We start from the raw sequence: 24,865 nt of genomic DNA on the forward strand, positions 1-24,865 counted from the left end.
TCAAGCAAGTTCTTCAATAAGAGGCTAAAGAGTTTGAATTTTATTTCCTGGGTGATGAAAAGTCCCTAAAGATCCCTAGCTAGGGAAGAGTTTTATCAAATTTATTCATAGGGAAATTAAACTGGCCCTACTATGGAGCATGGATCTCCCAAGCAGTGTGTTCATACCCCACAAACGATGATCAGGTGAAATGGGGAAGTACATATTTGAACCACATAAAACCAAAAGAGGAAAACATTGAGTTTTGCTAGTATTTAATACCAGTGTCTTCAGTGGTTCTGTGAGGCACGGAGCACCTGAGAAAGGTGGATGGTTGCATAACACAGTTCACCAAAAGCATTTTGTTGTTACTGCTCATTTTCAATGCCTAGTGATACATTAGTGTCTATATCACAGATAAGTGATTTACACATTTTTATCAAGTTGAAATCAAAACAATCTTCACCCAATGGACTACCATATGAAGTTTTTCCCACAGGTAAACATGGATTAAAGGCAATAGTAGTAAGATATTCCTATGTAAGGAATAAGAGGACAGAAACAAAACTTCCAATTTTAATACAACCTTTTCATCAGCTAAAAGATTTTTAAAAATGGCTACCTACATGTAATAAAAAGTTTGACAAAGACTTTTTATTGTTTGCAAACATCAGCAAGATAACTTTGAGTGCGGATTGATGTTTGTTTTATTAGCTGTGAATTTTACCCTGAAAATATCTAATATCTGTGTCTTGAGATACTCTTGAATGATAGAATGAAGGCATCAGATTTATAGCAACTCCAAAATATTGATTTTAATTTTATCATTTTTTAAAATTTCAATCTTAGTGAGTTTTTCAATCTGGTGATGGTCATAGTTAAGTGGAATTCTATGGATATACTTATACCTTTCAAGGTTTGTTATCAAAAATGCAGAATGTGTGATCCCAAAGGTGATAGCTAGCATTAATTTAGTGAATGGAATGGCAGAGATGAAACCAGCACAACTTTACTTTTAGGTTCAGTTGAAGTATCAGTTGGAGTCATCTACAACGAGGTGAAAACGACAACACAAACAACTGATATTACAGATCACCAACTGCTCACCAGCCCCATTCAAAACAATTCATGTACTCATAACACTGAGTTCTCACAACAGATTTGTAGACCAGGAAATGTTATTTGAGGTAGAGAAAAGGAGGCTTCAGGTGGCTAAATAATCTCTGAAGACAACAAATTCAAGAAGATGGATAGACCTAAGAAACAGACCAAAGCACATGCCCTGAATCTTTCTAACACTTTTTGCACTGCTCTCCAACAGCTTAACCTGAGCCAGATGCTCAGGTTAAGGATTAGAGGAGATTGAAACACACAGGACACCAACAAGAGGGAAATTAGGAGTTGCTGGTCAGCTTGCTTGAGCTTGTTAACAGGCACAATTTATAGCAGCGCCAAACAATGTGGTTTTGAGACTTTTGCTAATAGCATATCATACTCTGGGACACAGAGTAAGTGATAGAAGTCAACATTCAACCTAAGAAAAGCAAGAATTGTAGAACAGACGGAAACAAAGATAATGAAAAATGGGAATTCTAGTGTTGAACAGCTTAACTGATTGAATATACTGATAAGAAGTTATCAGAAGACAACCAAAACAAAATGTTAGTGATTTAGAACCAGTGATTTTGTGCTGGGAATATAAAATTCCAAGACCTTGATCATATAAAAAGCTTAAGGGATGCCATGCCCCATATTGTGGCCATATCAATGTGGAGTCATAAAAACTGATGTGGCAATAAGGACATTCTTTCAAGACCATTATTAAGCAATAATCGGATTAATGTTAAGCACCAAATGAGTCGGTACTGTGGCTAAATATGGAGATAACTGCATCATCTCATTTAATTGTCTCTAAATATCCTGAGATAGAGATTATTATCATCTCCTTCTAGAAGATAATTAAATTGAATTCAGAAAGACAGTCACAGGGACATTCTTCAATAAAACAAGAGTACAGTTTATGGAGGTATCAAGCATCAACAAATAGGAGATAAGGCAAAATAATTAACAGAGTGTAAAGACAAACCTTGTCTCTTCTCACATTTGCCCACTGTTTCTTCTGAGAGAAAGGTAGGCTAATCTCAACTGTTTCCCAGAGTTACACCCCCTGCTCCATTCCTCTGCAGAAAATGTAATTGGTCCTATTTGTTCCCTTTTCCATTGGGCTACTTCCACTTTCAATATGCCTCTCCAATGATGGTGAGAAAATCACAGAATATAAAACATGATGGAGATAAAGTAAGCTAAAACTTGAGAACAACAAGGAAAAAAGCACAAAAAAACAGGTTCTAGCTGGTAGCAAAGTATCTTTGCAAATAAACAATACTAACGAAGGTAGCACACAGCACTGCGGCTAGCGCTCAGCAAATTGGGCCCAACTTGTTCCTGCAAAGTCTTCTACATGGATAATGCTGTCCCCATCAATTTTTGTCTGGGGTGACTCCAGTTAGCACTCCTCAAAACCTAGCTTAAAATACAGTACATTATTCACTGATCCTTACAGTCATGAAAACAGTCCCTTCTTGGAACTCATAATGTCTCCGAGCTGAACCTACAGTGCTTTGTATTTGTAATCTCAAACCCATCTTTGTTCTTACATCTGGTAAATACTTACTGCCAACTAATAGAGAAGTCAACATGAATAAGATAGAGTTGATTTTCATGGAGACTAAAGTTCAATTAAGGAAGAAAAACTTTAGTAAATCAGTCACACAAGCTAAATATGCAGCTACATGATCCAGAAAGGATCATGTAGGGTACTCTAAGGCAAGAGTCTGGAATGGGAGGGATGACCTTCCCGAGGAAGTCATCTGTAAACAAGGTTCTGAAGAATGAGAAGTTGGCAGGAAAAGGCTAGAGAGAAAAATGTATCAGAGGGAGGCATGAGGAAACCTGGCTGCTCTAGAACCTCGGTCTTTCCAAAGAGACCACTGTGATGTGAGGGAGGGTAGAGCATTGGAATGGAGAGGAGAAAGGAGCTGACAACTCAAGAGTTTGTAAGCAGTTTTCAGGGAGAATGCATTAATTTCAGGTATGGCAATAATTGTAATCACTCGATCAGTCTTGGTCTTCAGGCACAGAGGCTATATCCTATAAATTGTTGGATTTTTATAACCATCCATTGAACAACATGTTACATTGTAGCTCTTTGGGCAATATTTCTAGAATGAATGACCATTCATTCATTATATTATTTTTCACCAATTAACACATCCCTCAGATTTATCCATCTGTGATGCTGAACTCTTGCGGGGACATTAGCCTAATTAGACTTGCAGCAAAAGAGGGTAAAAGAGATAAGAGATAGAAACCAATTAAAGTACAATGAAAACTTCTCATCATGCAGAGATGTGCATAAGATGTGCACCATATAGACTGGTGACTAATTTTATCATTATGTGGACAAAAATGGGATTCTAATATGTCATAACAGATTTTCTGACAACACAAAAGAAATTAAAGTGACAGCAATTCCTTCTGTAGTACACAATTGTGTATCTGTGTTATAACCGTCATTACAACAAATGGCTAAGTATTGGAGAATTTGGTTGCTTGTTAATTGCCTTGGGAGGATGCTAAGAAAAAAGGCATTTAACATTAATGATGTAAAATACGTTTTACTTTCTATTTACCTTGCAACAGCTCTCAGGTGGATCTTCAAAATAGTTATTGTTAAATCTAGAATCTACTTAAGAGCCCTGACTTCCAAATGAACAGGAAGGTGATAAGAATGAGAGGAACAAGAATCGATGAGACAGGATGCTTTTCAAAAAGTCTGGGGCGATAGTTTTAATGTGTATGTAAAATACTGCAGGACACGTTTTTAAAACCAATTGGCGACCCTGTGATCTCACGGAAGAAAATGAATAATCACTCAAGAGCTTAGGAGAGACAGCCAGGTAGAGCTGATTACTTCCCTTGATATTAAATTGATGCTTTTGTCTGAGAGGGGCCACCTTTGGGTCACAAGTCATTGCTTCCAGAAGCAACTTAATTATGCCTGCCAGTGTCTTTATAGAGAAGCCAGCACTACCTAGGAGCACTGCTACATTCTCAGTTCACTCTGGAAGCTTATTTTTATGTCTGGTCAGTTGCTGGTGCCTGGGAAGAGTGGAGAATTGCCATTCCTGGTGCTCTCCTTTAATTAAAGTCCTCTTTTAAAAAATCCCTTGTTGCCAGAGAATAGCTCCAACTTTGGCAGTTGCCACGCTAGGTTTCTGGGTATGGCCCTGTGCCAGGGAGTGTCAATCTTGACCTCTTAGGGGATAATTAGCAGAGAGAGGGCACTTAAACCTTTGTGCCCATTCAGTCCCAGGCTTCTGCTAGAATTGGCAAACACTATGGTGCCTATTGTTTGAGGCATAACTACTAGGAACTGGACTAAGACCACCAACTCCTTTTGCGTAAGGCATCAAACAACAAAATGGCTTCCTGTCACTCCTGACCTGGCTAAGAACTCAACCAGCTGCTGAAACAAGAAGGAATATTATTCTAGCAATCTTCTTCAGATATTTGCATCTTTAATTCTCTTATTATAGTTCCACCAGTACTAACAACAATAACACTATTCAAAACAGTGTCCTGTTCATGGCCCATTTTGGTAACATGGCATAAATGAATAGAATATTACCAAGAATCTAAATATATGTGTAGAGTGTATGTTGCTAAGTGAATAAGCCTTTTAAATCAAATTATAGAATTGAGAGGCTGGCGCTGTGGCATAGTGGGTTGAGTTGCTTCTTGCATTACTGGCATCCCTAATGGGTACGAGTTCGAGTCTCAGCTGCTCCTCTTCTGATCCAGTTTCCTGCCAGTGTGCCCAGGGAAAGCAGTGGAGGATGGCCCAAGTGCTTGGGCCTCTGCAATCACATGGGAGACCTGGAAGACACTCCTGGCTTCAGCCTGGCCCAGCCCTAACTGTTATGGCCATTGGGGAGTAAACCAGTGGATCAAAGACTTCTCTTTCTGCCTCTGCCTCTCTCCCTCTCTGTACTTCCACCTTTCAAATAGATAAATCTTTTTTTAAAAATTTAAAGAATTGAGAGCTTATAATTACAAAATTTCATACTTAAAAATAGCAAAAATAAAAATCTTACACAATGGCCAGCGCCGCGGCTCACTAGGCTAATCCTCCGCCTTACGGTGCTGGCACACAGGGTTCTAGTCCCAGTCGGGGCGCCGGATTCTGTCCCGGTTGCCCCTCTTCCAGGCCAGCTCTCTGCTGTGGCCAGGGAGTGCAGTGGAGGATGGCCCAAGTGCTTGGGCCCTGCACCCCATGGGAGACCAGGAGAAGCACCTGGCTCCTGCCATCGGATCAGCGCGGTGCGCCAGCCACAGCGCACCAGCCGTGGCGGCCATTGGAGCATGAACCAACGGCAAAAGGAAGACCTTTCTCTCTTTCTCTCTCTCACTGTCCACTCTGCCTGTCAAAAAATAAAAAATAATAATAATAAAAAAAATCTTACACAATGGCCAAATCTCCAAATTTATTATGTTTTAATTCTTTTCTTTATTGTTCATGTTGTACCTGTCTGAAATAACTTTTAGTAACTCTAAAGTTCCTTGAATTGTCATATAGCAGAAAATAACTGAAAGGGGCCTGTAAGTAAATTATAACAGAAATAATCCTATAATACTTATGAGTCTTTTTAAATAACTGCAAAATAAACTCTATATATGAAATTCCATAAAATGCTATAGTTCTTATTTATCTTTGATTAAAATTCAATCTTTTAAGTATAATGTGGTATTTTGGAATATTGCATATTACTTCAAAATGTCTGTCAATTCAAATAATATTGATTGCATATTTTAAAAAAGGCAAAAACGTAGAGATCAAGTATCAGTTAAGTAAAGATATTGTACATTTAGTTTCCAACACCTAAGGCTAAAAATCAGGTCTCTACACTCATTCAGCAAACTTTATTTATCCCTAGTAATGTGCTAGGCACTGCTCTAGGTGCAGTAGTGAAATATACCCAACTTTGAACAAGACAGACCAAAAAAGCTCCACCATCATGAAGGATACAGACAACTATACTACTCTAGTATTTTTCCAGTGTGTAAAAAATAGTTTCCTCCTCAAATATTATTATTAAAGACTATAGTTCCAAGTACCAGGAACTTTTTGGCATCAATCTCATAGTATCATATATGTTAAAATAGTTGCCACAAATAAAGATGTAATGAAACTGATTACGTCTTTTTTTTTTTTTTTTTTTTTTTTTTTTTTTATTTTTTTTATTTTTGACAGGCAGAGTGGACAGTGAGAGAGAGAGACAGAGAGAGAAAGGTCTTCCTTTTGCCGTTGGTTCACCCTCCAATGGCCGCCGCTGCAGCCGGCGCACCGTGCTGATCCGATGGCAGGAGCCAGGAGCCAGGTGCTTTTCCTGGTCTCCCATGGGGTGCAGGGCCCAAGCACCTGGGCCATCCTCCACTGCACTCCCTGGCCATAGCAGAGAGCTGGCCTGGAAGAGGGGCAACCGGGACAGAATCCGGCGCCCCGACCGGGACTAGAACCCGGTGTGCCGGCGCCGCAAGGTGGAGGATTAGCCTATTGAGCCACGGCGCCGGCCCACTGATTACGTCTTTTACCCACAACAAATTGGATAGGTAACACTGCCTCTTGTGTGTAAAGTTTTGGACAGCTAAGTAATACAGATTTAAATTTAAAATGACAGATCCACTGACTTGAAACATAATGGTTGCTGAAGTAGACCTTTATTCCTTTTAGCACTGTGGTTAACTATTAAATAGCTCAAATATTACTTTCAAGTGTGAATATTGTGACATCTCTTGGTCAATTTCCTACTTGATAATCAGTGTTTTCCTGTTCAGTTCTCTCTTGGGAGCAGGGGGTTGTCCTATGGGGAAATCTCATACTAGTGAAATCACAACTTGGTTTTTATGAAATCAATATTCCTTGATTTCATGTTTGACCTTATTGAATTTCCACGCATAGTGAGTATTCCATGTCACTATGAAAGTATTCACCATGCCTTTAAAAAAAAAAAACAATTTTCAATTCACTTTAACATACCACAATTAATCTTTTCTTCTGAATACCCAAAATTCACTGGGTGTGTCAATAACGAAACAAGAATCACTAGTGTTGCATGTAGCTGATGTCAAACATCTGTATAAAGAGTGAATCAGGCCGGCGCCGCGGCTCACTAGGCTAATCCTCCGCCTAGCGGCGCCAGCACACTGGGTTCTAGTCCTGGTCGGGGCGCCGGACTCTGTCCCAGTTGCCCCTCTTCCAGGCCAGCCCTCTGCTGTGGCCAGGGAGTGCAGTGGAGGATGGCCCAGGTGCTTGGGCCCTGCACCCCATGGGAGACCAGGAAAAGCACCTGGCTCCTGGCTCCTGCCATCGGATCAGCGCGGTGCGCCGGCCGCAGCACGCCGGCCGCGGCGGCCATTGGAGGGTGAACCAACGGCAAAGGAAGACCTTTCTCTCTGTCTCTCTCTCTCACTGTCCACTCTGCCTGTCAAAAAAAATAAAATAAAATAAAATAAAAAATTAAAAAAAAGAGTGAATCAGTGTATTAATTGAACGTTTCCAAAATGGCAGTTGTTGAGGAACATATAGATGCCTTTATATCACTACCTGGGCTTTTCAAACTGTCCAGAATGTATTTGTTTTTTAGAGACAAGCAAAATGTAAGAAAAGCACCTTGTAAGAAAACATTTGCCCAATATGTTATCTACTCAACTTATGTTCATTCCCTCCACTATGGAACCACAAAATAATAACCAACATCAATAAGAAAACAAGTAAATAAGTCTAATTATGTTCTAAATTGTGCAGGAGCCAGCGCTGTGGTGTAGCTGGTATAGCCACCAACCTGCAGCACCGGCATCCCATATAAGTGATGATTCAAGTCCTAGCTGCTCCACTTCTGATGCAGCTCTCTGCTATGGCCTGGGAAAGCAGAAGATGGCCCAAGTGCTTGGGTCCCTGCACCTGTGCTGGGGACCCTGAAGAGGCTCACTCCTGGCTCCGGCTTTGGATTGGCTCAGCTCAGGCCCTTGTAGCCATTTGGAAAGTGAACCAGGGTATTGAAGATCTCTCTTTCTCTCTGTCTCTCCCTCTTTCTCTGTAACTCTGCCTTTCAAATAAAATAAATAAATCTTAAAAAATAAATTGTGCAATAATATACAAAGAATTATATGTACAGGCAAATTGGTAAACACATAGTTCTCTTATTGAAGCACCACCCACAGCACCTCCAAAGGAATGACATGAGTGGAGCACAGAACTCTAATTGTGGCCGTTAAGTGAGTGTTAAAATAACTGTAGAAAAGCAGGCTACAGAAAAAGGAAAAAAATTTTGTGTGGCTTTCCCCAAGTGAACTAGAGTTAAGTTCAAGAAGTGTGGCTGGGTATATAGTTCAATACTAAACTAAAATTGTTCAAGAACCAGAGAAAAGTGAGAACACTGTAAAAAAAAAAAAAAAGAGAGAGCATTCTTCTACATTTTTCATAAGTCAAATCTAAGCACATGAACTTAAAGTTTAGCCTTCAAATGTCAACTGCATTAAATAGGTCTAGTTTCAGCCTAGAACTTTATTTCCTATGATGTATCTCTATGGTTTTTTGATTTTACATCTGCAGAAGTAACTTAACTTGCATTTGTTCCAAAATGAATTTCATGCTCAACTTATTTTTCTTAATTAAACTTCCTTTAGCAGTTCCTAATATGTGTATTATTAAAACTCATTAGTCCCATTCACGCTTGCCTGTCATTTTTTTGGCTACACATTCATATATTGAAGTGCTTTGTTGCTATATATAGGAAGAAAATTAAATAATAAATATGGGGGCTTGAACGTTTTATGAGTGTCAGGATGAGAGAGTGCCTGCAAGGCCCATAAGGTTTCACACAAAAGAGGCATTACTGCTAAAGCCAACATGCTGACACATCTCTGATCTATAAAGTCTGCAGTAATGGCAGCAGTAAAGCGTTTTGCCATTGACTAGAATTTCTCTTACATGCAACGGAAATAGGCGCAGAAGAGATTATATTGACTGCTATAAAAAGAATTCACATAAAAACCCACCAAAAGTTTAATGTCTAATGATATCAAATGCCTGGGGGTGATTTACAAGTTTTCTCTGACTTCAGTTAAGCTTAGAGTTGGCAGCCTTCTTCTTCAACAGCTTTGCTACCAAATGCACGAGCAGGATTTTTTGTTTTGTTTTTGTTTTGTTTTGTTTTGTTTTGGGGGGAGGAAGGAGCTGGAGGGCAGTAGTTTAAAGGCAAGGACGATTCCTATTTTTTATAGTAACATAACAAATTTGATAACGTGAAATTCATTTTATTTACAGAACAGCAAGCAATCGAACCTTCTACTATTAAATAATCATTCTTCGAAACAGTTGGGAATATTGCTAATCAGCAAGATTAAGAGGTTAGTGACCTCAACATCTTTAAACTATCTTTTAAAAAGTTTCAAAAAGGCTCTTTAAGCTCTTATGAGCACTCATTATTTTTTATTGCTTAGACTTTGGAAATTTGAGATATTGAAATTAAAATTTTTAATTCACTGATAGCTGGGGGTATTTTTTCACATTTTAATTCATTAAAAGTTGTTTTCAGTTTCATTTTACACTTATCAGCAAAGCAAAAGACATGGAAGATTTACATTTTGGGATACCATATGACAAATTTCAACAAATCAGGAAAAAAGAATTGTCCTTTACATTTTTCTTTCCATTAAGAGTACATAGTAATTTCATTTAAAAATCAGATAATGTGAGATGACACTGAATGTAGTCTTCTTAAAACCATAAAATGAAGCTGCAGCACACGTGTTATCTTTGCCTGGATGTTAGGCCAGTTAGAACACACAGAAGGGTTCTGGGGGACAGGTGCAGCTGTCAAGCAAATCTCCAGTGAATGCAATATCAGGTTTTCCATAGTGATAAGCTCTGAGGAACCCAATGCTATTTCATGTCATTTATATTGGGATCTGTGCTTGCAATTTTCAGAACTAATTGAGAGATTCTACTCCTCTGTTTCAAACTTCCACTCTGCTGCAAAACTAAAACAGCTGACCAAGGCCATCTTGTTCTTTTTAATAATAATGACCAAAACCACATATTTGGATAATATATAGCAAAATGTAATTAATTCCCTAAGTGAATGAGTCAGATTTTCCAATAGTTCTTAAAGTAATCCACTCTATTCAGGAGAACATTTATCTAACCTGATATCTTGCTCTTCATTTACTGGCTACATCTAAAAATTTAATGGTGTGTAATTTCATAATATTGATATTGGCTTTCCAAAGTGGATTTACTGCCTACTAAGTTCACTAAAGTGAAGGAGTTTCTTGGAAAACAAAGAATCTGGCCCCCCAATAGACGACAACAAAGAGTAGGTCAAGTTTCCACTTTTCATTTTTCACTACCAAAAAATAACACGATGAGAGAGTAGCAAACATCAATTATTCTTGACACAAAAATATTTTGTAGCCACTACAAATGCAAGTTCAGCTAACTCTTCCATTTCAGTGCTATGGTGCAGGCAATGAATACTGGTTCAGTGGTTCCAAAACAGGCAAATTAATTTTTAAAGAGGCCTCCTTTTCCATGTTTCAAATACTCCATCTACTTTTATATCATCAGTTATATCCTGTAGAAGTAGAAATCCAAGTCCATGTCTCATCTACGTTCATTATTTATGTATTATTAAACTTGAAAGGAAACATTAAATATTATGGACTGTGTGGCTGGGATCAGTGACTAAGGTATCCTTACACAAAACATCCATTCTTCCAGTTCTAGTGTGCACAGAACCACATGAGTTAGACTAGACACATGAAAAGAGACAAACCAGTCTCTCATATGTTTCCTTTAACCTCACCATTGGGCTTGTGAAAACTACTTCTTGCTATGTCCATGATTTTTTAGAAGAGCTTATAGAGAGACTGCAGAAAAAAAGAAACAGCTCACTTTTCTGCTTTAAAATTCTTGAGAGCCAAAGTTTCTATTTTGCTATTTCATCTTGGAAATGCAAAATTCATGTGCCTGCTTCAGAATTAGGGTTAAGAAACACAGATGCACCTGCAAATGCACGAACAAAGTTTGGTGAGACTCATCCTTGAATAACCAGAAAGTCTGCTGTGTCTGGGCTCCCTGAGATAAGGACAGGAGGATGAGTAGGCTTCAGTGACATTGAAGAGCTGCCTTTCCACGAGTTCACACATCCTGGAGAGACTTCAATGCTAGCACCCTAGTGGTATCTGCATTCATTTCATAATCTGCCAGCAGAAACCTCTGAAAAATATCTAATACTTCTCTTCAAAAGATCGAAATGTACAGTATGCAGTTTTATATTTTAACAATTATCCATGTCCATTTTGTCCCCAAGTGCTCAAAGATCTAAAAATTTAAAATGTAACAAATTGGTTTACAGAGGAAAAAAGCCAACTAAAATTATGATACCGAAGTGCCAGAAGATATAAAGGGGGAGGGGGGTGTCAGAAACCTAACACGTCTGTACTCAGCTCTTCAGTCAATCATTTGTCAGATGGAGTTGTTCTGAAGCCATGAAGGCTCCAAAATTGACTCCGAATACTAGGCTTTTCTGGATTCCAAAGCAACTTTAAGTTTTTAAGTCAACTAGGAGGCATTCATTTGAGTGATTAATTTTAACGATAGCTGCGGAAATCGATTTTCTTCTGCAAATAAAGATGAGGTTTTCTTGGGAGTTATAAACATTTTTAAATTGTACTGGAATAAAAAAACATTTCCCTGAATTCAGCTGCAAGAAAATGTCTGAGAACGCGCGCACACACAGCTCAGTCCGAAAGAAAAGCCAGTCAGTGGTGAGGCAAGATAGGGCAGGGATGCATCAGAAATGCAGCCAGCTGCCTGGCGCACTCCCCAGCCCGGGCCCTGGGCAGCAAGGCTGCGACGCCGACTCTGGCTCCTCCAACTCCAAGAAAGTTACCTCCAACTGTATTATGGAAAGTCGTGCAAGTGAATTGCAAGACATGTGTGGCCAGTCACCCACTTGTACTGAATCCCAGGCGGTGACCCTGTAACCCTTTAGCGTCCGGTTGAGAGAAAGAGATGGCAAGAACAGGGTCGGAAGAAAGAGAGGGAGGGAGAAGGAGAAAGCAGGAACATGGCCAATCCTCCCTGCAAAATTCCCCTGGAAACCACGGCAGCCGCGGCAAAGGCGGCCAAAGCCACAGCGATTTCTACTTGGGCATCGCACTCCACTCGCAGGTTTTGCACGGCAGCACTGCCTTCCCCTCCTTAAAGTGTCGGTAGGAGAAAGCACCGGATCCGGGAGGGAATCTCCCAACGGAGAGATCCTCCAGGCAAAGTTGAGAGCTTGGAGGGCTGCTTGGCCTCCCCATGGAAGCTACAACCAGGGTTTGGAGCTCGTTCTCGGCAGCTCCCCAGCGATGCCCGATGCCCGCGGAGATGCGTGAGGTGGTTTGACAACCCCCCAGCTTCTCTCGGCGTTCACAGGCGCCGTGTCCGCAGCCCCTTCCGCGCCGTGGCACACAAGCCCCGGCATCCCCCTCCCCACAACACAGCCGCAAACTTACCCTCAATGAGACAGATCCCCGGAGGGAGCCCCTCCGCTTCCCCCAGTCCCCTTCCAGCAATGCAAGGAGGCAGTTTCTACAACACTTCGCCGTCAAATGCAAGCCTAAATGGGCAAAGTATTTACCAGTTTCTGGACGCTTGTTTTGGGAATCTCGAGCACCCAGGAATTCTTGTTTCAGGATTCAAGATGCTTCGTTTTGGCTTTTTTTTTTTCTTTAAGCAGCCGCAACCTCAGTTATACCCCCTCCTTTTTTTTTTTTTTTTTAATTCACCCACGGACACTTCCAAAACGTGTCGATTGATCCTTTTTTCTTTCCAGATGCAGCCACGATCCAGATTCCTGGGGACCCAAAGGCACCTCCATGTAAATCCGACCATCAGGCAAGAAATACAAACGATCAAACGTTACTTCTTTCAGCTGCAATCAGATAATCCTACTAATCCAATAGATTTATCTCGATTGGAAATTGACCTCAAAAATGAATTCCCGGTGCTGATGTCCAGTAGAACGATTTCGTAGCCTGGTTCGGGGGGCCCACAGAACTGTGGTTTCTTTCTTTCCCTTTTAAAAAAATCTTTTTGGATTCTGGGTGCACTGCTCGCAAAAAACGCCGAGGACCCTGGTTTTCCCCTAATATAGGTTTCTACTCCAAATCAGTGCAGGATGAAAAATGGTACAAAGATACCCCTAGTGGCTTGAGGCGATATTGCAGGGATCGCACTTCTGTTTCCCGCCCCCGCCCCCCCATCCCCTTTCCTCACCTTTTTTTCTCCCCCTGTAGATAACTGGCTGCTGTAATAGTTAAACAAGGAGGAGGTTGCACCGAGATGGACATGAATAGTATGTGACTACCTGAAATAAGTTGTCTGATCTTTCTTCTGTGTTTTACCCTTAAAGACTGAATCTCTGGGCTCTGTCTCCTCAGTCTTTTTTATTATTTTTTTTTCTGTACACATTTTCCCCCAATGGCATTTAGTAGCTACAGTGTCAGTTTGAAGGAGTGATTTCAAAGCCAATGGATTTGCTTCCTGAGTAACTACAGATATCCAAAGAAAATTCAGTCTTCCTAAGATACGCTTCTTTTAGACAAACTCAACATTTTGTCACTTTTTCGGGGATGTGATTATGAAAATACAATTTGGGGGCAATATTTCCTAATTTTGGACTTTTCCATGTTCATTCAGCAAAACAGGTAAGCCTGTTGTCAAAGAGCAAGGCCTAAAGGTCTTCCCACAAGCCTCAATGGTGACCACCTGAAGCCTGTGGAATTCAATGACTTCAAGATTGCTGCTAGCATTTTTGACAGTGTCAGGGAAAAGGAGACTGGCTTGCAAGCAATACTTCACAAATGCCCGCAAACTGTGTCTAGCAATCTTTTTAAAATGAAACTCTGATTCTGAAGGATCAGGGAGGGGCCAAGAATTTGCATCTCTAATAAGCCCTCTGAGCACTCACTGATTATCCAGGGCCTTGTAAAATAGAGAAGGTGGACTCACTTTCATGCTGATGGGTTCCCTAGCTGCAAGGACTTGAAGATCTTCTTTCTTAACTCACTAATTAAGTCTTTTTAGTGTATGAGCTGCTAAACAGTCGAGAGACTTTCCTTCTACCAATAGTTCTGCTATTAATTGGCTGTGTCACTTTGAGCAATCATTTCTGGCCCATGGATAATTTATCTATTAAAATAAAGGGGTGAGTTCACATAAACTAACACATATACATGTTCCTGGATGGGAAGCTCAATATTCTAAATTAACCCATGAAACTACTCTAATTATTATTAAAATCTCACTAAGTTTTCATGGATTCTAAAAAGTTAATTCCAAATTGTTCTTGTGAGAGCAGAGGATAAAAAACTGTCAATACCATCAGAAGAACAAGGTTCAGGGAGTTTCCATATGAACTATTAAGTCTTAATACAAATGACAGTAATTAACACAATGAGCTTTCTTCAAAGAGAAATTAGTGCAACAAAACAGGATAGAAAGCCCAAAAATATATCCACGAATTTATGGAATAACAGGTGGCATTAGAGAGCAGTGAGGAAAGATGAATTATCCAGGCAATAGATTATGCATATGAAAAAATGATAATTTGGGATCTCTTCACATCAAAGTATGTATTTAAGGAAGGTTAAAGACCTAAAGAAGAAACTATCTTTGTGATTTTGAGTAGATCGGAAGAGTAGGATTTGTTAAACAATAAATAAAAAATAAAGTACATAAAATCTCTCATAAATATATTTAAAAATAAAAATAGCCTAAAAAGATGAACAGTCAGTTGGCAGGAGAGGATTTTTAAATGATCAATTAACATCTGAAAACCATTCAATCTCCTTATTTTAGAGAAATGCAATTTAAAATGAGGAATTTAACAGTTCTGAAATTGGCAAACATTTATAAATCCAAATTTACAATACCAAAAATTGGTGAGTATGTGGAGAAACTATGGAGTGTATATAATGATATAACAGCTTCAGAAAGCACTTTAGCACACGTTGAAGATTCTCATCTACTAAGATCCAGCCTTTCCACTAAAAATATCCATTGCAGAATTTTCTTAAAGGAGCCGAAAAATGAGAAACAATCTAAACACTTTCAGATAAATAAATAAACAAGAACTTTTTATTATATTCACATACAGCAATGCTAGAAACAGTACAAAAGAATGAGTGTATCATAGCTACTTGAGAGTGGATGAATTTCAAAAATATAATGTGAGCACTCCCCCTAAAAAATCATGCAACAGAAAAATGCCTGTAAGAGAATACCATTTATACATAGTTTTAAAACATGCAAAATACTTCTATACATACACTATCTTTGAGCATATGCATATGTAGCAAGCGTATATACATGATAATGAGAAGCATAAAATCAGACTCTCCTTGGGAAGGGAAGCAGCAATGGAATTGGGAAGCCATCATGGGAAGCCTCCAATGAATCTGCAGCACTTTATTTTGCCAGCTTGAGTTCACAGATATTTATATATCACTATATAAATTGTTAGCATTCCTGAAATGCTTCATTAAAATGAAAGATTTACAGAATGATTTTCATGAACTCAAAGTGTTATAAAAATTTTTAATTCTATTAATGATTAGGTGACATGGAAAATACTATGGGAGTTTACAATTTCTCATAATGCTTTTATTAGAGAATTTAAAACAAATCTATACTACTGCATTTTTCAAGAAGTGAAATGAATTGACATTCATTTATTTCTATAATGAGTATTAGAATTTCCAGCTAGTAAGCAAAATCACCAAATAAATGAGAAAAATGTGGCTGAAACAGGAAAAAATTGTAACCCTCAACTAGCTCTTTCTTGTATTTTCCTTTGATCTCACAAATAGTAATAGGGCCTCTGAAACTGTGAGACAGACAATCAAAGGATCATGTTGAGTCTGAGCAGTTAAGTAGAAACTCCCAAAGCCACAGCAGCCCTAAACCAAACTACAATGAAATGAAAATTCTTCCAGAATAATTAAAATATATATGTGTATGAATTCTAATGGGGGGTTGTTGATATGAAATCCAAGAATTGGAGCTCTCACTTCAAAATTTACTAGAAGGTGTTTTTAAATATTTCATGAGAAATATAAGACATTAAATATTAGGAAAGAACTTTTTTAGAACCCACACTCAGAAGTAGAATAAGCAGCTAACACTACTCAAACTCATGTTGGACTCAGGAAAGATGTCTAAGTGACTGGTCAAACAATGCTTTGTTCAACCACTCAGAACAGAGTTCCTGGCAAATAATCAAAGCAGCTTTGTAATAAGCAAACAGTGATGAGAATTTAATTTCTTCTGATGATTGAACACACAAAGGGAGAAAGTAAAAGTGTTATTTCTGAAAATTGGAGAGACAGAAACTTGAGTAACCACTCACTGAATACTTCCTTTGAATAGTGTGCACAATCCAGAACTATATCATCAGAGAGTTGACTTTGAAACAACGCACCATCATAAAGCCTCATTTTACTATTGCTAAATGATTTGTTGATTATAAATGTTTGGTAGATAGCATTTTGAATTAACAAATTAACATCCATACTGAACAGGTTTGAGCTATTAATATAAAACCGAAGGTCCATTTTCAGTGTGTTTAGGTGCAAATTGGGTTGACAGGTTACGGTGGTCCATGAAGGAAGAAAAGTAAAAATAGCAGTAGAAAGATAAGCAGGACTAGAGGAAAAGAAGTCTGAGGGGAAAAATGACAACCAAACTCATTTCTCTGCCTGATGATTTATTTTACAGACCAGAAAGAAACTTAATATTTGTGTACTTCATATACAAATGATTATTAGCAAATGATGACTTACATGAAATAACCAATGGTATACAAAGAAAACAAATTTATTTTCTGTATTGAATGGGTTTGCTAATCTCTCAGAAATGCAATTACTAGAGAAGTGAAAATTACTATGACTAATGGGAAATGAAAAGCTGACATCTGCAAACCTGGTACTATAGGGATTCCAATTTATATCTCTGTCTCTAAAACTTCACCTGCGGTAAAAACAGTGGTGAGATTAGAACTCCTGTTTTGATTTCCATCCCAGATAAAAAGCAATTGATTAATTCTGAATGGATCATGAGAAGAAACTGCATGATTCTACTAACAAACAGAAGAAAAAGTACTTATTGTTTTAATACAAAGGAGTTGATATGAAAAGAACGAAGAGCTTTTTGTTGATAAATAACATAAATGTTAATCTTTTAGGACTAGATCAAATCAATTACATCCTGGATCGTGGTAAATATTTTAGGATGCTGTGAAACACTAACACTCAATGTCTGCAAAACAGAAGCAACTTGTAAAATATTGTAAAACAGATTTCTAAAGCACGTCTGGAGAAAAATTTTTTTCCTTTACTGTCTTCAGCACTTCCCTGATGTAAACTCATATTAAGTGCTCAAGACTCGAATCTCAATGAATAGCATTTGGGAATTTTCAAAGGCATAAAAATAAAAAGTGTTGCAACATTACAAGGCCTAACTACTGCAAAGTTGGCTGTTTATGAAGAGGTTCTTTCTACAGGGAAGAATCTGCTCACACGATCCTGCTTAATTAGAAAACACTACTTAAAACTCTTGACTGATACTGAGTATTTCAGGTATGTATTGAGAGAACACACCTGCTGGAAGCTAAATATACCAGATGCATCTTTAGATTCACAGACTAAAGACTGGCAATGGAAACCAAGGAAGTAATGATCAAGACTGGATATTTTTGGGTGAGAATGCCACACTTAGGTATGATGCTTCTTCATCAGGGTTGTGTTGAGATGGCAATACATTTTTTCAAAGGAACTCTTGAGGGGCTGAGGTTGGAAACAAATCCAGGTTTTCCAAAACAAATTTAAGTCATTTTGACCTGTTTAAAACTTCCAAATACTGATGCTATTATGCTAATATTTAATGATCTATTTTCTTTTTAAAGTTCTTTAATATCTGTCATTTATACTTTAGCTTATATAATTATTCTTGACTTAAAAGTAAATTTTCAAAGACCAACATTATTACTTTGCAAAATATTTCATGTATATTTGGATGTCAATTTTTGTGTAATATTTGTGAGATAGAAGAGTACATATACTGTCCTTCTCATTAAGAGAAGGTTTTCTTATTATTTTAGCTGCTTTGGACACTATCATGACAGGACTGATTTTAATCCATTGCAACATTCTGGATTAAGTTAAAATTATATAACATTATCTTAAGTATTCCTCTAGTAATGAAGAAACAAAACCACAAAAGCGTCCTAGTGGACCTTATCCATTAGAATTTACTCTAGAATATTGGTATATTTGAGTCTATGTTTCCAGTATTAGCAAAATTTGCAGTAAAATTTGACCTAATTATGGGAAAGCCATATGAAAATTAATGTTCTGTAGTTGAAGCTGGGAAGGAAAGTTTAGTTATATCCCATAGGCTTTGCCATCTCATTGACTTCACAGACATAAGATGCATACTGTACCTTTTCTAAATAGGATTTTATGCTAATTACACAACTAAAGGTAAATACTAGCCTGGCTTTTCATTATTGTTCAATTAGTGATTTAATGAGTATCTCCTACCTGTCCCAAAATACTCAGCTTCATCATTTTCTAAAATATTAAATAAAGGAAACTTTAAAATGAAATTTCCCAAAGAAATGGATCTTTCTCTGTTCATCTATCATCTACCCATCTATGAGCATATCAATCTGCCTCTTTATATCAAGATGGAGAATTAGGTCATGAATGTATAAGGATAAATTTTTCATAAAATCATTTGTGTTTAGATTTAGAGTTTGCCTTCTTTTTATATGTAATTAAAATTATTTCTGATGACCTGGAAACAAAAAACAAGCAGAAGCTGTGCAACCCTTCAACTGCTAATTCTAACATTCCGAGGCTTCATTCAGTCTGAGAATTGTGTTCTTTTCTCTAAAACATTTCTAAACTTCCCTAGAGATAAGCAAGCTAATACATGATGTTTTCTTGTAAAAAAACAAAATCTCAAACTTTTATTTCTAATTTATACTAAGGAGAAGGGAGAGACAGAAAAAGGGTAATAGTGATTTTTAAAAGGTAAAAGCTTAAGTGGATTACATAGAGAACGTAAATGTCAAAAAAGTTCAGAGCAAAATTTCTTGTAAGTTACAACTGACAGAATACCAGAATAGATACTTTACAATTTAACAGAAATTTTATCTAATTATATGATGGATTGAGAACATAAATCCTGGCTTATATATTATACATTGAAAGAATTCACAATTGATGCTTTCATCATTCTTAAATTTGGTGAAGACATAAGAAACATCTTAAAGATGCAACTCATGTTACCAGGCCTCAAACTAACCTAAAACAATAAGAGTGTATTTGAATGATAGCCCAACGAATTGCATTTTTATAGAGCTTTTGTAGACTCCAAAGATCTCCTTTTGCTAAATAAAGCAAGCCCAAGAACATAAATGACTTAACTAAGGTAACACCAAGGTCAGTGGCATTGCTAGATGGAAAGCCAGTTTGCCAGGCTATTTCCAAATGGTTGCTTTTTAGCATTGTCAGATGGTGTCAAAGCTTCAAAGTGCTTAAAATATTTGACCACAACCAAGTTTTAAAAATTGTAATGAACCAACAAACTAAGAGAGCACAACACTAGGTATATTTGGTATGGCAATCAGAATACTGTCTCTGCAAGGATGTCCAGATCCTGATCTTGGGAATCTATGAGTATGTTGCTTTACAAGTAAAAGGGACTTTACAGATGTAAGGGATCCTGGGCTGGGGAGTTTTGGATCAGTCAGATGGATCCAATGTTACTCTAAGAGTCTATTAGAGGGGGGCAGAGGGGACATACTCAGAACAAGAAAGGCAATAACTGAACCAAAGATGGGAGTGTGGGGGAGAGGGGAGCCAGCCAGAGTGAGGGAGATGGAGATTAGCAAACCTCATACACCTTGCTTAGAAGATGGAGAAAGGGACCAGAAAGCAAGAGCAACAACGCAGTCATTGCCAATCAAGCTCAGCTTTCTGACTTCCTCATTTCTAACTTTGCGAATGTTAACTTCATAAATTTATGTTGCTTGATATAAATTTGTTACAGCAACAACAGGAAGTAATTAAAAATATTAAAAAATCCTTTGAATAATCAATGTTTCCTGTAGAAACAATGTTAGATACCCATGCAATTTTAAAAGCCCTAGGATCTATACCTAAAAAAAAAAAAAAACAAGTCAAATTAAATGTAATATTTTATTTAGCCCAAAAGTACTAAAATATCATTACAGCATGTAATCAATTTCTTTTCTTTTAAGATTTTTAATTTTATTTATTTGACAGGTAGAGCTACAGACAGTGAAAGGGAGAGACAGAGAGAAAGGTCTTCCTTCTGTTGGTTCACCCCCCAAATGGCTGTGTCGATCCGAAGCCAGGAGCCAGGTGCTTCTTCCTGGTCTCCTATGTGGGTGCAGGGCCCAAGCACTTGGGCCATCCTCCACTGCCTTCCTGGGCCACAGTAGAGAGCCAGACTGGAAGAGGAACAACTGGGACTAGAACCTGGGGCCCATATGGGATTCTGGAGCCACAGGCGGAGGATTAGCCAAGTGAGTCACGGCGCCAGCCCCCAATTTCAAAATTTATTAATGAGGCATTTTAAAATTTTTTCAAATACCTTCAAAGTTCTGTGTATTTTTTGTACTTAGAACACATCTCAATCTTCACTAATTCCTTTTTAACAACTCTGAAGCCACATATGGGTAGTGACAACAATCTAGGATTGTAAAGCTTCAGGCTGTAAAAAACCACCTAAAGTGAAAATTTCATATATTATATTCTAATGTTCTATCACCATCTAGATTAGGAATCATAAAGACAGTTAATGAAATCAGGATCATTGCTCTGGTAATTTTCTGATAGCTTTGTACTTCAGAATTATATTTTAACAGAAAAATTAGGGGAAAAAAAAACAAGAACACAAAGAAGGTATTCTTACCAAATGACAGTGAGTTAGTTGATGCTTGTGAAAAATGCTAATGCTCATACAAAGGACTTTCTCTGGTATTTTGACAACAAAATGATAGCCAAGAAAGCATAAGAATAATATTGCTTGAGGTCAACTACATAAAATGAACAAATGACCAAGAAAAAAGCAGAACTATTAAATCGCGCTTCCAATTTCTCCATTGAGAAGACTGATGTTCAAACTGGAGAAGCATAGGATGGCAAAGAAATGATAAGAAAGCCTGAAGGTGATTTAAATTAGTTTTAGGTTTCCAGGACACTAAAAATACTTGAAGATGTGTTTTTAGAACTAATATCTTTAAGGCAGCATGGAAAAGTGTTAAGGAAACAGTTAAGTGTTCTGATTTTTTTAAAGATTTATTTGAAAGACAAAGTTACAGAGAGAGTTAGAGAGACAGAGAGAGAATCTTCCATCCTCTGGTTCACTTCCCAGATGGCCTCAATGGCAGGACTAAGGCTGAACCCCGTTTGAAGACAGGAGCCAGGAGATTCTTCCAGGTATCCCATGTGGATGAAGCGGCCCACGTACTTGGGCCATCTTCCATTGCTTTCCCAGGCGCACTGGCAGGGAGCTGGAGCAGCCGGTACTAAACCGAAGCTCATCTGGGATGCTGGCACTACATGCATTTACCCACAGCTTTACCTGCGATGCCACAGAGCTGGCCCCAGTGGTCCTGATTTTCAAGCAGGATTGTAGAAACTAAAGTCTATTCATCTTGACATTAACTGAAATTCTAGAACTAATGCTTACTTGTATAGGCTAAGTATATGTCAAATCAACATAAAAATTTTTATTAAAATTAGTGGAATGGCAGATCAAAAATATGATCATCATTGTTCATTTTGACTTTATCTAAGGCCTTTTGTAGAACACTCATTTTCTTATGGACAAAAACGTATTCTATGTGCTGATTAATGGTGCAGTTGAATAGATCTTCTGAAATTTGAATCAACATTGTATTGTAGCATTCAATGAATGTTCTTTGATGTTCTCTTTTTCTTTTCTTGAGGATTAAAATTCTAATGAAATTTGTTTTATAATGAGCTGTCAATTAAACAAATTAGTCTAATGGTGAGTATGAATGAGAAGCTGAGGCAGGAGCCTGAATGAAATCAGAGATTTCTAAATAGATTATTTAAAACCATTAACTGTTTTTGCAATTGTTGTTTCCAATGATGCTTGCTCAAATTATTAATAAGGAGTTTGATCTAAATTATTTAAATACTAAACTTTAAATTAATTTAATCATTGTTATCAAATTTCTCTCTGTGTTCCCTGGTGCAATACAAAAATCAATGTCTCCTTATGTTTAACTTACTCCCTGTTATACAAATACTTCTGTGTAATTAATCAACTATATTTTTGTTAATCATAAGTTATTTATTATTGCTATTATTTAACTGTTACAAAGAACGTTGCATTAAATATAGTGTGCATTCAATAAAACTTCAAAATTAGTCTAAATTTAAAACAAATTAATCAAACTACAATTTAACATCAGTCTTAAGTTTAACTGCATCCATTTCAAATGAACTTCTATTGTATAAAGGAAATATTCTTTCAGCTTTTTTGTCTTCTAATCCTGACAAAATCAGAAAATCTTTCTCTACCTTGTCTCATGCCAAATACCCAAATACATTAAGAACCAGAGTAGGGGAATGAGGAGAGAGTTGGCTCACAAGGCAGGCATCTGGGGCAGCAAAGTCACTGCTTGGGAACCCTGCATTCCATACCGGAGTGGCTGGCTTCAAATCTCAGCTCTGTTCCAGATTTCAGCTTCCTTCTAATGCATTCCCTGGAGACATCCATGATTCCTCAAGTACTTGTGTCCCTTCAACCCATGGGGGAAACCTGGACTGAGTTCCTGGCTCTTGGCTTTAGCACGTCTCAGCCTGGCCTGTTATGGGTACTTGGGGAGTAAACCAGTGGATGGGAGACCTCAGTTTGAATGCTTCTATGACTTTCAAAATAATAAAATTAAAATTGCAAAAGAAGCACCGGACTAGGAAGGAAAGGTAATAGACAATATCATAAGAAAGAGTAAGAACGCATAATAGGCTGCCTCCTTCCTGTTTTTTCTCTCACCCTCTATGTAGCTTGTTTTAATGTAATAGAATATACATGAAGTATGATGACAAATTATATATTAAATATATTGAATTAAGTGAATATATTCAATTTATAAAGTGCATAATATAAATAGCAATACATGTATCTCATTTGGCTATTAAAAAGACTGACATTTTTACCTACTGATTTGCTCTCTCAGAAGACTTGAATGAATGCAAACTTAACAGAAATAATGTTATCTTCATTGGTGTAATGCATTCCCTGTATCAATATTGTACTTGGTTGTTTTACTTACGTGTATCTTTCAAGTTTAAAGGGTATATACAAAATATTTTCTATATTTATAAGTCAGAAATCTGAAACCCAGCAACACTAAGTGCTTTGGCACTAATAATAATAGATTAAACTGAGATTGGCAATTGAGTTTAAATCCAAGTCTCCTGTGTCTCTTGTTCACTGTGATGGGTGATAAAGTCAGAGCTACACAACGAGATACAAAGGAGCGCCTCAATGTTCAGGAGTTAATATAAACAGAACAGAGCGTTGAGTTGCCTTCCTAAAACAGAGATCACCTCCTTGAGATGGGCTGCCCCAAGCACTTCTTCCAGGCAACAATAACACCAGGATTTCAGTTCACATTAGCTATCTTGCCTGCCATAGGGCCAAGGCTGCTGAGTGTTCTAGGAGCCATAGGAGAGGGTATCTCCTCATTGAGGAAGACAGTGGTTTTACCCTTAAGTGAAACTAAGCTATATACCGAGGCAAGAGAGTACGACACTGCAAGATGAGGGCACTGCTGAGAGTGCAACTTACGAGCAGCTAGAAAAATCTTCCTGAAATAAGTAGTCAAGTGAAAGACAATACCCAGGCTGCCTCAGTCAGGATTCTAGGTTCTCAGCAGGTACCCCTGGTTATCTGTGTTTGAAATCATAATGAGAACAACAGAGAAAGTTGCAGCGAGAAGCACCAAGGGAGTGTGATCAGTAGAATAAAACAGAAGGGCCAACTAAGGTCAAGAAAGTACATCAGAGAGGAAGTGGTAACAAGATTTACCCAGGAATCACAAGCAATACTAGGAATTTCCAACAAGGACTCACGTTGGTTTGTACCTCCATGGCTCCTCCAGCCTCCTCGCTGGCCTCATATCTCTATCTAATTTTCCTCCAATCCATTCTTCATGGTGACTCCAAAATAATCTTTGATAATACAAATAAAAGGAAATCATTTATCTGCTAATTATTACCAGAACTGGTGTTTCTCACCATGGTTTTTTACTAGAATATCACAGAGGACGATTAAAAATAACAATGTTTGTCACCACCACTACCATCACTACAATGCAAAGACCAGTTAAATTAGAATCCTTGGAGCTAAGTCTGGGTCACTAACATTTTTAAAGCGCTCATAGAATTTCTGTGTGTAGCCACCATTAGGGACATGGGTCCAGTAGGTGCATTTTAGATTCCATACAATGATAGCAAAGTAAATATGAAACTATCATGGAAATACATGCCCTGGATTTGCTTTCAGAAGAATCTGGGAGATACTTAATTAACTTAATTATTCTTTGTTATAAATCTCAGAGGCAGAAAAACATTCACTTTTCTCACATGTAATTTGGGCAGGTCTGCCATCTCTGTGGGAAGAATGAATTATCTGTTCCCCTCA

At 37.8% G+C, this 24,865-nt stretch overlaps 1 protein-coding gene across 10 annotated transcripts in view; it reads right to left on the reverse strand.

Annotated features, from left to right (window-relative positions):
* The window catches only part of NLGN1 (neuroligin 1), a 926,201-nt gene that overhangs the window by 724,615 nt on the left and 176,721 nt on the right, over nt 1-24,865 (reverse strand). For 3 of the 10 annotated variants that reach the window (XM_051859140.2, XM_051859139.2, XM_051859133.2), the window contains exon 1: nt 12,607-13,276. The exons of 2 other annotated variants lie outside the window; for them this stretch is intronic. The gene's annotated coding sequence lies outside the window, so the exon portion shown is untranslated. Of the gene's footprint in view, nt 1-12,606; nt 13,278-24,865 lie in introns of those variants that run through there. 5 more of the 10 variants (XM_051859141.2, XM_017346922.3, XM_051859137.2 and 2 more) reach the window with 4 other exon arrangements.

The sequence above is a fragment of the Oryctolagus cuniculus genome, chromosome 4, assembly GCF_964237555.1.
Source record: "Oryctolagus cuniculus chromosome 4, mOryCun1.1, whole genome shotgun sequence".
Lineage (NCBI taxonomy): Eukaryota > Metazoa > Chordata > Mammalia > Lagomorpha > Leporidae > Oryctolagus > Oryctolagus cuniculus.